General features: G+C 43.0%; 1 long non-coding RNA gene across 1 annotated transcript; it reads left to right on the forward strand.

Moving 5' to 3' along the window:
- The first annotated feature begins 9,354 nt into the window (after window positions 1-9,354).
- LOC125306869 lies at window positions 9,355-9,964 on the forward strand. Its single transcript, XR_007195617.1, has 2 exons — window positions 9,355-9,760; window positions 9,845-9,964. It is a non-coding gene; the product is annotated as an uncharacterized LOC125306869 (long non-coding RNA).
- Window positions 9,965-14,390: the final 4,426 nt, after the last annotated feature.

Consider the following 14,390-nt stretch of genomic DNA (forward strand, 5'->3'; position numbering starts at 1 on the left):
GTGCTGCATGTAAACAGGGATGCAGGAAGTGCACCCCCTGGTGGCAAAGCTTTAATACTGCGACGACAATAAAATTACAGCTTATAAATATCTCTGGTTGTTGTTTCTGTTCCAGGACATTTTGTATGTTTGGGGTGTGGGATGAAGAGAGGGGTCATTTTAGTAATTTTGAAATGATTTAATCAGTGTGTATTGGCCAATCAGATATGTCTTGACACGATTGCAATTCAGCATAGTAGGCTATGCATGCACACTCACACACAGCGACCAGCGTTGGCGGTAACGAGTTAACCTACAAAGTAAAGTTACTGTAATTTAGTTACTTTATTGGGTAACAAAGTAGGTAACGCATTAAAATTCAAATTTCAGTAACTTGTTACAGTTACTGAAGAACTGTAATGTCCATTCCGGCTTACTCGCATATGTCTCATATATTGACTTATTGTTTCTATAGCAGCAGGGATTGCTTATTTAAAATATAGATTAGCCTAGATAGGCCTACATTATTTCATTCTAGAGATGTGCACAGGGAAGAGCACGCATTCTCTCTCCCTGCACTGCTCTCCCTCAAACAGGTTGGCTGCATCCCACACCTCTCCTATGCAGATCAAATCCCCTATGTTCATGCAGACTACAACTGGCGCTGTGTAGCATACACAACTGTGTTCAAAATTGATGCATTCAAGTTAAAGCTGCAGTTGGCAAGTCTGACAGATTGAGGGGACTTAGCCAAAATTTGTAATTTTTACAACTCTCATGCCCCTCCCCCACTACCACCGAGCACCCATTCATCGAGTTTGTGCTCGTTAGTGTGCACCAGACTGTGATTGACAGTCAGATCTCACGCAGCCCTGCTCTGATTGGACCAGAAGAACCAGGAGCTGTGGATTTTTGCAAAACAATTTTTTTTTTCTAAAGCCGGCTGATTTATGTTGTTCTGTCGGAGCATAGTGTTGGTTTTCAGTGAATATGATCAAAAAAATCTTGCCAACTGCCGCTTTAAGTTAAGTTAGAATAGCCTATCATAATGTTGTCGATCGCGTTGTCAATCACAAACGGTAATTTATTCAAACGAACTACCTGTGGCTTAATTTGCGGAAGACAAGTGAAAGCACCCGTCTGATAAATGAGCCAGTAGTGGAGAAATTACTTTTAAGAAATAATCTGTAGCCTAGGGGAGGCTACTGCAAAACAATATTGTTGACGATTAAACTAGCCTATCTAGCGTTTTTACAAGAAATAGAGGCTTACGCAACTGTGGCCAAGCCCAATTGAGCTACCACTTTTCCTTTCTGGGAGACAGGGATTTCGTCACCCCAGATACCAGACTCTTCCCCTACGCCAATTCGTTATGGATCCCAGAGCCACCAGCAACATGAACCACACAACAAATAAATAGTTTTTAACAGTATTTATTTGTACCCCCTATCTGGCACTTTCACAATTCCTTTGCAGCCATAACAGCCAGCATACATATCAGTGAACACACAGGAGGAAAAGCTCTCACGTCAAGTACAACACTGCACACAGTGATAATAAAGTCCCATATAGCTGAACATACACAGCTAAACACACTTCTCTGGCTGGTGAGTCACGGCTGCAACCTTCTCTCGTTCACCAGCAGGGGGCCACCCAACATGAAAGACAGACAAAAAGAAAAAAACAAGAAAAGAAAAATCAAGTCCATCTGGGGGGTTCGGTGGCTTTTCCCAGCCGACCCACGAAATCCCTCCCCCCAGAAAGAAAATGACAAACCGTGTCCAGTCTGGATGCCTGTCAGCTCTGCCAATGACAAGCAGCCCTTGTTCACAGTCTCGTATCCACACCGCGCGTCTCCTACTGACCCCCAAGGTTCCAATCACGCGTTCCTTGCAGATTGCCGTCGCTCCACCGGCTCGAACATGTCCTAGGCCGTCGACCTCCAACCGATCCGCAGCTCCCGACTCTCTCGAACGCACCCTTGCTTCCGGCTTCCTCATTCACAAAGCAGCGTTGCCTGGGGAATAAACACACGCACCCTAAGCGTCTACTTCAGCTCTAGCGTCAGCTTAACATAGCCACTTGCACACAAGGCGAAATCTTACGTCCCTTTTAGACGATTTGAGAGCGCAGGATCACCATTGAAGTTTCTGTCCAGGTCAGCTTACAGCACTCGTCCGGCCTTCCTCCGAGCCCCACAGATTTCCTCAGCTGTCCCGGATTTGGATCCTCCGTGAGCTCGTGGGGAAGGAAAACAAAGAAAACCCAAGAGAGCACAGGAAAGCACACACACAAACCGATGGCCCTGCTACCTGTAGCTTTACACACAGTCCCAGCAGTCCAGTCTCTCGTGTGTTTCTCCACAAAACCACCGCTGTCAAACATGGATATGCCTCCCTATTTAAACTTACCGGCGGCCAATCAGTGTCCCGTCCATGATCAATCCTCGGCTCGGTTGTCGTCAATCACTAATCACAGGTAAAACGCAGCCACACATCATTGAATAATCACAGCCCATTTACCCTGCATTAATTCCCGCTACATGTGTACATGAGTAATTAGGATACACAAACCCATATGCCCTCTGTAGCCCCGTGTGTTTGGTGAGGGTGTGACACTCCCCCCCACTAGGGCCGGTACCGGGCCGGCTTCACCCCAAAGTTCGCCCTCTGTAGCCCCGTGTGTTTGGTGAGGGTGTGACATATGTTTGCGTGGGGTGTGCCCACGTTCTGGTTCGTGAATTAATTTGCCTTAGGCTACTTCCAACTCTTGACTGCACTGTAGCCAATTGACTGCTTTACAGTAGGTTATTTACCACTATATTTTTCTGTAGGCTACAATATTCAGACAAAACCGACAAAAGGTTGTGCTATGGGGGCATGTTGTAGCCCTTCGTATGCAGGTCTGTATCTGGGCAAATGGGAGAAGGACTTTGTTTTGAACCAAGAAAATAATGTGTATCACAAGTTTATTATCTGGTGGGGGCGTTATATTGATGATGTATGTCTTTTTTGGTCTGGCTCAGAAACAGAGTTGAATGAATTTCATGGTTATCTGAATAGCATTAACCCAAACATCAAGCTGTCTTTAGACTATAGTAAAGTATGTATTAATTTTCTTGATTTGACAATTTTAAAAGATAACCAAGGAACCCTGCATACATCAGTGTATAGAAAACCAACAGACAGAAACACAATTTTACACGCCAAGAGCTTCCATCCAAATTGACTTAAAGATGTCCCATATGGGCAGTTCCAGAGAGTGAAGAGAATCTGTGACCAAGACCATGTTTTTGAGAGTAAATCACTAGAAATGATGTCACGATTTAAGGAAGGGAGATATAGAAATTGTTGGATTCTCTGGTTGTTGCGTTGTGGTGAGCTTGACGGTGGGATCAGGATCGGCGATTAGATGATTTAGATGATTTATTGTAGATGGTGCAATAATGAATAACAGAACACAGGCTAAGTCTCAAACAGTAAAACTGTGCAGTCTAACAGTTGTGGTTGTTATTAGAAGCGGCTGCTGAGCCTTCCGACAGAAGATGCTCCTCAGGTTGCTTCCTCGATCCGTCTCCGAGTCAAAACCTAAGACAAAGCCTGTTACACTAAAACATACAAACGTCAATCATGCCAACGTGGCAGGTGCCAACCAGTGTACAAAACTCGGCCCTGGCCAGATGGAGATACTAACCCGAATAGGCAGAAATGCTGTCTCCCTCGGCCCATGTTATCACGGATGTTCCCTGGATGTTCCTAAACATCAGGCTGTATGACCTTCCTGCTGGTACACAGACCTAAGGCACAGTTATGTTATGTACAACAGTATGGACCTCTCCCTGTTATACTCCAGAATTCTACAAAGTTCTACTCTAAAAAAGCTTACACCAGAGCCAACATGTAGACAGGTCATCACTACTACAAAGGAATACACCAATACAAACAAAAGAGAGGCCTGTATTTGTTACAACATACAGTACAGAGGCTAAACAGATAAAGCAAATCATACAAAAAAAACTGGGCTATAATTGAGAGTGATGAGGTACTAAGTCAGGTCTTCCCTGAACCACCTCTCATTAGTTTTAGAAGATGTCCTACCCTACAAGATAGACTGGTTTACAGTTATCTTAAGGCAAACAAACATGGTTAGGCCCTAGGCCCAGAGGTTCTTGCAAATGACATCACTGTAACCATTGTGCTAATGTAAGACTAACCAAAGCTTTTCTTGATGTTGGCTCCCAAAAGGAATTCACTATTAACCATTTCATAAACTGTCAAACTACCTTTGTCATTTATAGATACGCAATTCACACAGGAAACATCAACTATCCTATGGCAAGACACTATATGGAACATCACAACAGTGACCCTTCCACCTAACAGGCCTGTGGGATTGACCATTCCTCTGTCCTTAAGAAAAGGCAATACCCTGCTGAAAAAAACAGCTAGCTGGTTTTAGCTGGTCTTTGCTGGTTTTCTTCCAGCTCTTGCTGGTCTTTACCGGTGTAGCTGGTTATGCCACCAGCTGGATATGCTGGCGTGACCATCTGAGGAAGCTGGTCATGCTGGTTTGACCAGCCTGTCGTGTGGGATACAGCTGGTGCAAGATGGTCATGCTGGTGACCAGCCTGTCAAGCTTGACATTGTTGGTGTAAGATGGTCATGCTGGTTTGCTAGAATGACCAACATAAGATGGCATGGCCAGTTAAACCAGCAGTGTAGACCAGCAACACCAGCTAAAATGACCAGCTTGAGGTGGTGCAAAAAGCAAAACCAGCTGAATTACCATCATAAGCTGGGTAAACCAGCTGAAGGTATGTTTTCGCAAGAGTTTTGCTGGTCTAGCAAGGTCAACCATCATAGGGTGGTCAAACAAGCTGGTTAACAAGCTGGTCAACCAGCAAACCACCTTAAGCTGGCCAGGCTGTTTTTTTCAGCAGGGTAGGCAAAGGCAGCTAAGGGCCTGTCCACACGGAGACGCTTTTTAGGTTGAACGCAGAGGTTTAGCTTCGTCTTGGCCGAGCGTCCAAACGAATCCTGTAAACGCACTGCCCGAAACCGCACTTTTCTGAAACCTGGTCCCAGAGTGGAGAAATCTGAAACCGTAGCCCGTTTGAATTAGTTTAGACAGCTTAAACCAAGACATCCTGCTTGGCGTATCGATGATGTCATCGCCACACCTCAGCTGCCCTGGACTTGCACTTATATATTGCCTAACAATACTAGTTTTCATACATGCCATTACCTACGATTACACTCCATAAGATAAATATCACAACTGGTGCTGCGCAGCGCTGATAGCTTGTGACTTGGTGGACTGAACACTGTTTTTCCCAGTGTTTTTTATGCATTCTAGCTACTGTCAGTGACGCGAGAGAACTTAGGTTATTAGGAAAGTGCGGTGTAAGTTTAGGCTACATTAATTTGTGCGTAGTGCCAGTGTCATTCATTTATTTTACATGTCTTACAACATATACATGCATTCACAGTCGAGTGAAATCAGAGATAAGCATACAAAGACACTTAGAACTCTCGTTAAGCCGATGGTAGCACACTGAATGCAAATGCACGATTTGATGCAGGCAAACGTATTGACTGTTACTAACGAAGGTTTTATAGCAATATTATAAATGTGGCGACAGAATAGCCTAGAACTTGGGTAAGCCTTGCGTTTAGTAGCCTAATTGCGGTGATAGCCAAAACTAATGTCAATCACGGACTATCCTACAACCAAAGAAAGTAAAGGTGATTAGTAGGCCTACCTGCGTTAGCCAAATAAAGGACGGGACTGCACCCTTCACAAACCGTAAAATAAAGTTTTTTAGTTTTACAGTTGACTACAGTTGACAGTTCACCATCAGTCCACACAAACAATTCTGGTTTCCTTGCACTAGCCATTTTGTCGTAGCCTATTCTGTCTGTTTTAAAGCGCAAGTTTTGGTCAATTTCTGTAAAGAAACAGTGCCACCTATAGGCCTGGGGTATGAAGTAACGTGTTGAGTCGTGTTGAGATGGCTCCGTTTGGACGCAAATATTCTTGATACGGTTCCAGGGAAGACGGAGGAAAAAAAGATCGGTTTGGTACGTGTGGACTAGGCCTAAATCAACAGGAAGCTTTCTGGATATACCGCTTGCAGGCTACTAAATATCCAGGCCTGAATGAGGAACTTGACCTCCGTGTTTATCTTTGATGCTCTGCATTCTTATGGTTTATTTGAAATTCCTACACTATGCTTGTATTTTAACTTTTACGTGTCACCTATTTGTTATGTATGTTCTTTTCATAAATTCATTTTGTGTATATACGAAATTTATTTGTTATTAAGTGGAAATGATGAATATGATAAAATGATAAATATTTTGTACATGTGTGAGTCTCCTGCGCAACGCTTTCCTGCGCAAAACTGAAATTACGAGCTTGCTAAGCTTATTTACAAGATTCAAGTTACGAGTATGGATTTTTTACCCTTTTTTGACGGCCTTCCTGAAGAGCCAATCAGCATGCTGCTTACTGTCTAGCCAACCAACCAATCAGCGCTTTCCACCGACCACTAAGACCAGAGCCAAGATGTTAGACAACTTTTTTGACAGCGACGATGTGGAGGCAAGGAAGGCACAGGTGGGTGACTAGCAGCAGGCCCGTCGCTAGAAGGCAAGCAAACCAAGCAATTGCTTGGGGCCCCGAGCTGGCCAGGGGCCCCAAGACAACGACTGGTTAAGAATAATGCAACGACAAACTGTGAGCGCCCCTTTGATAGTCAATGCAGTAAAGTGCAACGACACTGTTACCGGCAATACCGGGATCCCCCTCAAGGGTTGCTACGCTCATTTTTAAAAGATGGATTTAATCCAAAGTCATGTCTAGTGAGACAGCTCTCTATGTAGAGAGGGAGGCAGTAGGCAGCTGTCTTCCGTTTCGAACACACCCTAAATCTTCTTCCTGAAGGGAGTCTTTCAAAAGTGTGATGTAGTGGATGTAAAGGATCCTGAACTATTTGTAGGGCTTTCCTCTTAGTGTGGGTTGTGTACAGTTCCACCAGCTGCCTCTGGGGGCTCAGTATGATTTTACTGGCCATATTTATAATTTTTGTGAGCTTACTTTTGCTTCTAGAATCTAGTCCCTAGATTCCCATACCAGCATGTGATGTTGTATGAGATGACACTTTCCAGCAGACTGGTGTAGACCATCCTCAGGACCTCTCTACTAACATCAAAACTGTTAAATTTCCTTTAAAGAAACAATCTTTGGGTTGCCCTTTTAAAAATATGATCTGTATGTTCAATAAAATTTAGATTATGATCTAGGATAGTACCTAGATATTTAAAACTGCAGACAACCTCAACTTGTTGGGCCCCAATTGTAACTGGCTGACATGTAGGTATTTCACCCCTAGTATTTGACCACAAGTTCTTTGGTCTTTGTGGGGTTTAGGACAAGAGCACCTTCCTCACACCAGGCCACAAGGTGGTGGATGTGATCAAAGTAGGCCCTCTCCAGATCCCCATTTCCCCTGACCATTAAACCGACCATTGCCATATCATCGGCATATGACTATCACAGATCTGCAATTCATTTATATACATGGAGAATAATACTGGGGATAGAGCACAGCCTTGAGGTACTCTGTACAGAGACTCTTTGAGGAAGATCAGTTAGTCCTTAATCCATAATACAAGTTGTCCATTTGTGAAGTTTTGAAAGTCGATAATCATAGTTAGTTTCTCATGTTGCATGTTATATGAGACATTAACACAGATCTGCCAGAGGCCAGCCTCTGTTTCACCTCCTAAGCATCCATTTCTGCATCTTTCTCGCAGCTAACCGAAACGCATCACCTGACCGCTCTTTTAGCCTACTGCGCAAGCCCGAGCCCAGCCCAAGCATGCAAATGATAGAAATGAAACCCGAACCTGACCGAACCCATCGGATTTGGGCAAACATTTTCAGCTCTACAGTGAAGTGCCAAATTTGACCAAATAAAAAAAACTGCCGAGACCTTGGTCATTCCCAAGTGTATGGCGGTCTCCGGCGATGGGAAGCTCGACACCCGATTGCGCAATATAAACATTCTCCGCCTTCTCCTTCTAATCGATATTAAACAAAATATTTGCCAAATGAAGGAATGAATTAGGCTTAGGGCCTAGGCTATTCCGACCGCAGAGAGGAGGGCGTCCATTTCACTCAACGTAGGCAGTGTCCCCAAATACTTAGAATCAATAGGTGTTGGAAACGCTGACTAATGCGCATTTTATTTATGCACATTACCACAGATGCGCATCACTAATTTGCATGAGTTGGATGGAAACACGCTAACTGACACCCTTCACAAGGACGGTAAGCCACAGAAGGTGGGCAGGGTGTTCACGGACTGCTGTATGAAAGCATATTCATGGAAAGTTGACTGGCTGGAATGGAAAAGTGTGGTAGGAAAAGGTGTCCAAGCAACAAGGACAACAGGATGACAGCAGCCTTGAGAGAATTGTCAAGCAAAGTCGATTCAAGAATTTGGGGAACTTAACAAGGAGTGGACTGAGGCTGGATTCTGCATCAAGAGTAGGGTTGGGTACCGAAACGCGGTACCAATAGGGCACCGGTTCCGACGTAAGCGGTAGTAACCAGACCGAATAAGAACGAACATTTCGTGCCTCATTTTCGTGCCTGAATTTTTACCGCCCCTGGTGTTCCGTGTCAACTTGCGTGGACGCCAGTACCGCTTACTCAGCACACTTGTTGATCAGAACTGGTAGGTGAGAGGATCAGTGAAGATGCCGAAAGCAAAACGCTCAAAGGTTTGGCTGCATTTCACTTCTAAGGATGCAGACTCTGCTACATGCAACAGATGCCACAAAACATGTGCATGCAAGGGAGGTAATACGTCAAATTTAATGAAACATCTGGCGACACATGGAATTTATTTAAAAGCTGAACAGTGCACCGCCTTTAAAAGCCCTCGTGATGCAAGGCCAAGCACTTCAGCAGCCAAGAGCCAGTGTCGGCCTCGCCCGACAAATTGAAGAGAGTCCCAGCCCTGCCAGTGTGGTGGTGGACATCACCGATGATGATGATGACAGCAGCAGCCTTTCCTCTTCGGGTAAGTCTAGTAATTTAATGCCAACCGCAAATCATGCATGTCAGTCTAGCAAACATCATTGCCATTCAACAGCGTGAGTGAACGTGTACTATGTCCACTCAGTGTCCGCTGACTTTCTGCTTAATATGAAACTTATAACAAGTTGTGTATGTATGCAAAATGTTTTAACTAAGTTTCAACACCAGATTTAGCAGGCTAATTTGCAACTACACAGGGACGAACAAATAGGTTAGCTAAAGATGGTAGGCTAGCTGTTGCTACATGACCTGTGTTTGAGGTTACACCTGGCTTACACTCGATATACGACGCTATACTGTGTATTAAATATTTCTGCTTAGTGTCAGATATTTCTCTGCTTAAAGTAAAAGTCATAATATGTGAAGACAAAACGTTGAACTTCAGTGTTTTACATCAGTATTAAGCGGCGCAATGTTTAGTTTAATCAGAAACGGTAGGTTGGTAAGGTATAGTGTTTGAGCTCAGCTCAGCTCAGGTATTTTACTGCATGTTTGTCAGAGACAGTGTACTAATTGCTCATCTTTTTTCATATGCACTATGTCCATGCCCATGTTACAGTTTCTATAATTAAGCATTTCTGTTTTATGGGCAATCTGTTTGTGTCTACAGCTTCCAATAGAGGACCCTCATCAGAGTGAGGCAGGTGAGGAGGAGGACCAAGGAGGCATACATGTAAGTTCAACCATATACTATCTATCTAGTCTACAATGAATAGTTGTTTTTTTGTGCTATACTAAACTTGTTTGTATTTTCCAGCCAAGAGGAGCTCACAAGATGTCAGCCTTGGAGCAGTTGTTTGAGGATGAAGACAGAGAACTTCTCCATACAAGTCAAACAACAAGCAGTGCCCTCTCCATCACAGAGCAGGTCCAGAAAGAGATGGAGATATACAAAGGCCTGCCAGCTATCCCATCTGGACAAGACCCTGTGGCCTGGTGGGCGAGTAAGAGGGATACCCTCCCTAATTTGTTTGTCCTGTCAGAGGTGTACCTGTGTGTGCAGGCCTCATCAACCCCCTCTGAGAGGGTTTTCTCCTGTGCTGGGCATGCTATAAGCCAGGAGAGATGTCTCATATTGCCAGAGAAGGCCAATATGGTAATATTCCTGCAGAAGAATTGTTAAAAAAACTGATGTAAAGTGTCCTCACCAGTCACAAAAGCCTCTTTAAAGGTGGAATACTGTTGTGCAATATCTTGTTCTATATTTGTGTTTTATATTTGTATCTATTTTAATAGTATTAATCTCCAGTAGCCTATTATTATATTGTTTGATACAATATTGTTTTATCAATGTGAATTTTTATTTTATATTGGTTTATTTGTTATTACCATATGGTACTTGTATTTATTTTGTTTAAAGATTTAAGTTAATATTGTGTTCAATTTGGCCCTGGAAATAAAAGGGTATTGTTTTTTGACAAAGTGTGTTTGGTTTGTTTTTTTTTAAGTACCGGTTTGAGAACCGTTTAGGCACCGGAACCGTTTAAAAAATACCGAGTAGGCACCGGTATCGGATAAAACCCAACCGATACCCAACCCTAATCAAGAGCCACCACACACAGATGTGTCCAGGAAATGGGCTACAAGTGGCATATTCCCGGGGGGGGCGCTGTGGCGCAGCAGGCTACAGGGCCGGTACCATGAACGGGTGCCCGAATGCCCACAGGGACCCAGGCTCGAGCCTGACCTGCGGCCATGTCCCGATCCCACCCCATCTCCCTCTCCCACTCACTTCCTGTCTATCTTCACTTCCTGTCCAAATAAAGGCAAAAAGCCCAAAAAATATACTTACCTTACCTGGACTTTTATGTACCTTTTCACATTAAAACAGAATGTGCATTTCATTTGGATATCAGGGTCCAATCGATGTCCCAAGAGTCTGGAGGAAGAGTGGAGAGGCACAGAATCCAAGTTGCTTGAAGTCCAGTTTGATGTTTCCACAGTCAGTGATGATTTGGGGTGTCATCTGCTGGTGTTGTTCCACTGTGTTTTATGCAGCTTTTAATGTTAATTGGTTAATGCAGCCTTCTACCAGGAGATTTTAGTACACTTCATGCAGCCTTCTACCAGGTGATTTTAGTGCACTTCATGCTTCCACCAGCTGACAAGCTTTATGGAGACCCTAATTTCCTTTTCAAAAGGTCGACATTTCTGTATTATAACCTCCTTATTCTAATATTTTGAGATACTCATTTATGGTTTCATGAGCTGTAAACCGTAATCATCAACATTACAACAAAAAATGGCTTGACATATTTCACTTTATATCTAATGAATCTAGAATATATGAAAGATCCACTTTTTGAACTAAATTAGGGAGTAAAAATGAACTTTTCCATGATATTCAATTTTTTTAGACCATCCTGTATGTGTAATATGTATTAATTCATTATTACTCACTATATTACTCTAATCCATCATTAATTAGTCAATGCAACAGTCAATCTTATTTACACTATAGTACTCAAATCCATCATTAATCAGTCAGTCAATCACTGACCTTATCTGACACAAGATTCCACACAACAACTTCACTGTTAGCTGGCCTACCTGCTTGTGTAGTAAGATTGTTACAGCTGATTCAGAATGCTGCAGCACGCCTGGTCTTCATGTAGCTCCTCTCCTAATTAGGGGTTTGCACCGACGTCACGTTCTGGCCGGTAACTATGGTAACCCAGCACGCGCGGCCATATTGGCGATACTCAGTGAATGAAGTACAATGGCGTATTATGCACTTTGGATATCTTACGTGATTATAGCTGTGTCTAAACAACAGAAAAGCTCATCAAAATGCGTCTAAGATGCAAAGCCATATAGGGCAGGACTTGGACCACAAGAAAAGGCGCGATATTTCAAGAAATTAGGCTACGGATTATTGGCAGCACAGATCCATATGAGTTGGGTGAGGGAGACGAAGTACCAAGTTCAACCACAAGCGCCCCCCTTCCTCTGATAACTTCTGGCATTATTGTCCCTTCTCCCTGGTTTTTTAATAACTTTTGGAAGTCGATACCTACACCAGATGTTTTTCTCAGTCTGACCTATTGGTACAACCTAAAACACGGCAATAATTAACCATTTTCCTTGACGATGTTAGGGATTTACTTCAGTGCCTAATGCTTTCTAATGAGGTGAGTATCTCCAATATGGCGATGTCCAGATCTGATGACACGCTGTGCAAACTCCTAATTACTGTAAGGATCCTAATTCCCAGACTGATGATAATCCTTTCAGTCACATGTCCACAGGAACAGTTAACTAGGAACAGGAAATGTAATCAAATGTATACATTGTCATGCCTTGATTGATTCACTCTAATGGTGTCATTACAACAATGGTCAAGTCTCAACATGAATCATGTGATCCCAAATCAGCTGACCTCCCATCATGTGATCCATATCAATGTAACCAATCACAAACTGGGTAGCTTATTTAAGGGAAGTTCACAGATTATTCGAGGATTTCTGTAGCCAGATCCTCCCACACCACTTCGGTGTGCAGTCATGATCTCTTGAGTTGGGTATGTTCATTTCTCTGATTGTTTCGTATGATCTCCTAAATATTCCCTAACCTGTTTTCGTAATTTTCATAGTATTCATTTAGATGTACTTTCTATAATGTGTTTGTATGAGTAACTTGTATGTGACAAATAAATTATTACGCTCTGACCCGCATAGCTTTCTTGCGTTCTTTAGATATCCTCCAGGTTACGGTGTGCCATGGGGAACGGCTAGGATTAGTCTTTGATGTCGTAGGGGCTAATCAGTTGAAAGTAGGCACGCTACCAGAAGAACTGACCATTGTATTGTATTGTGATAGATCACTGATTTTATTAGTAGTCTGGAATTAGACAGCTAAAACCTCTGCACACCCTGAACCCTCTGTAGCTTCGGTAAGGTGTTTTGTCCAGGTGAGCATAGTGATCCAGGTCAGCACTGTAGCCTCTGACCGACTTTCACACTAGGATTATTACTTAGTAAATGGTACCTCCTGAATTAATCGGCAGAGGAGGGCCTTTGTATACTATTCTTGGAGAAAATGCGTCTAATTAAATTAATTATAAGCTAGAAGGCATTCTTTTAACAGTATTTTGGGTAGGCCTACTATGGATAGTAATATTACTTTGGCTGAAACTTTCAGAGTCAGATTTATTAGGTTAACGAGGGTTCTATAACCAATTGTTATTTCCAACAGTGTGCGGAAGCTTCACGATTTCCTTCGACCACTCCCAGTTCCCTCATTGGTCCTGACGAGTGACGTCATTACATTACTCTCTACTGGCTTCCTATAGTGGCCAGAATTACATTAAAATCTCTCACCTTGGCCTATACTATAGAACACTGACTGGATCTGCTCCCTGCTATCTTAATTCAGTGATAAAGATGTACATCCCCAACTGCCCACTGCAGTCTTCTGATGAGCGTCTGTTGTGTCGACCAGCCATAAACGCTGGGTCAAATTCAAGACTCTTTTTGGTGGAATGAGATGCCCAGTGCTCTCCATTCCTGTGATAGTTTTGGGTCTGTCGAGAGACGTTCAACCAGACGTTAAAGGCCCCCGATGCAACATATTCAACTTAATAAAACATTTTGTCCAGGGTGACATACAAATAACAACAATAAAAAGTAACATTTTTATTGTTGTTATTTGTGTCACTTTGGACAAAAGCGTCTGCCAAATACATTAAATACATTAGCCTGGTGGTATATGCACAAAATAGGGAATGGGATACTGATATTGTGGCTGATTGAAGAGGATGCAGCTGATGATGCAGCTGTTGATATTTCAGTTCAAAATGGAACCAAATTACACCTCTCCCTCTCCTCCCAAAGTAACATTGTAGATCCTACACCTCTCCTCCTAAAGTAAAATGGTAGGCCCTCTTTTTTTCTATACTACACCAGGATTATTTAGGCTCAGGGTTCTAAAAAAAGCTATGGATGCTCAAGTAAATATAGTCTACAATTAAATAGGTGCGCCTTTAGTGACTGCTATGTTAGGCTACGTGTAACACGTGCACACACACACACACACACACGTGCACACACACTGTATGCATACTTAAACTGATCTACCGCTACAGCCACAGTAGAGCTAGCAGGCATCTGTGCTGCTATGCTGTTATCTGGAGCTTTTTTTTGCGTTTTGGTAGTAAAACCGAAATGTGTCAAGTCTGAGGATGACGTAGTTGTAAGTGGCCTCTTTTTGAGTGGCATGGTAGCCAGTCGTCTTCTAGTTTATTAAAATTCTGGATCTTTCTGAATTTTATAAATGAATGAAAATCTTCGGATCAACAGTCGTGA

The sequence above is a fragment of the Alosa alosa genome, chromosome 14 (genome assembly GCF_017589495.1).
Source record: "Alosa alosa isolate M-15738 ecotype Scorff River chromosome 14, AALO_Geno_1.1, whole genome shotgun sequence".
In the NCBI taxonomy this organism is placed as follows: Eukaryota; Metazoa; Chordata; class Actinopteri; order Clupeiformes; family Clupeidae; genus Alosa; species Alosa alosa.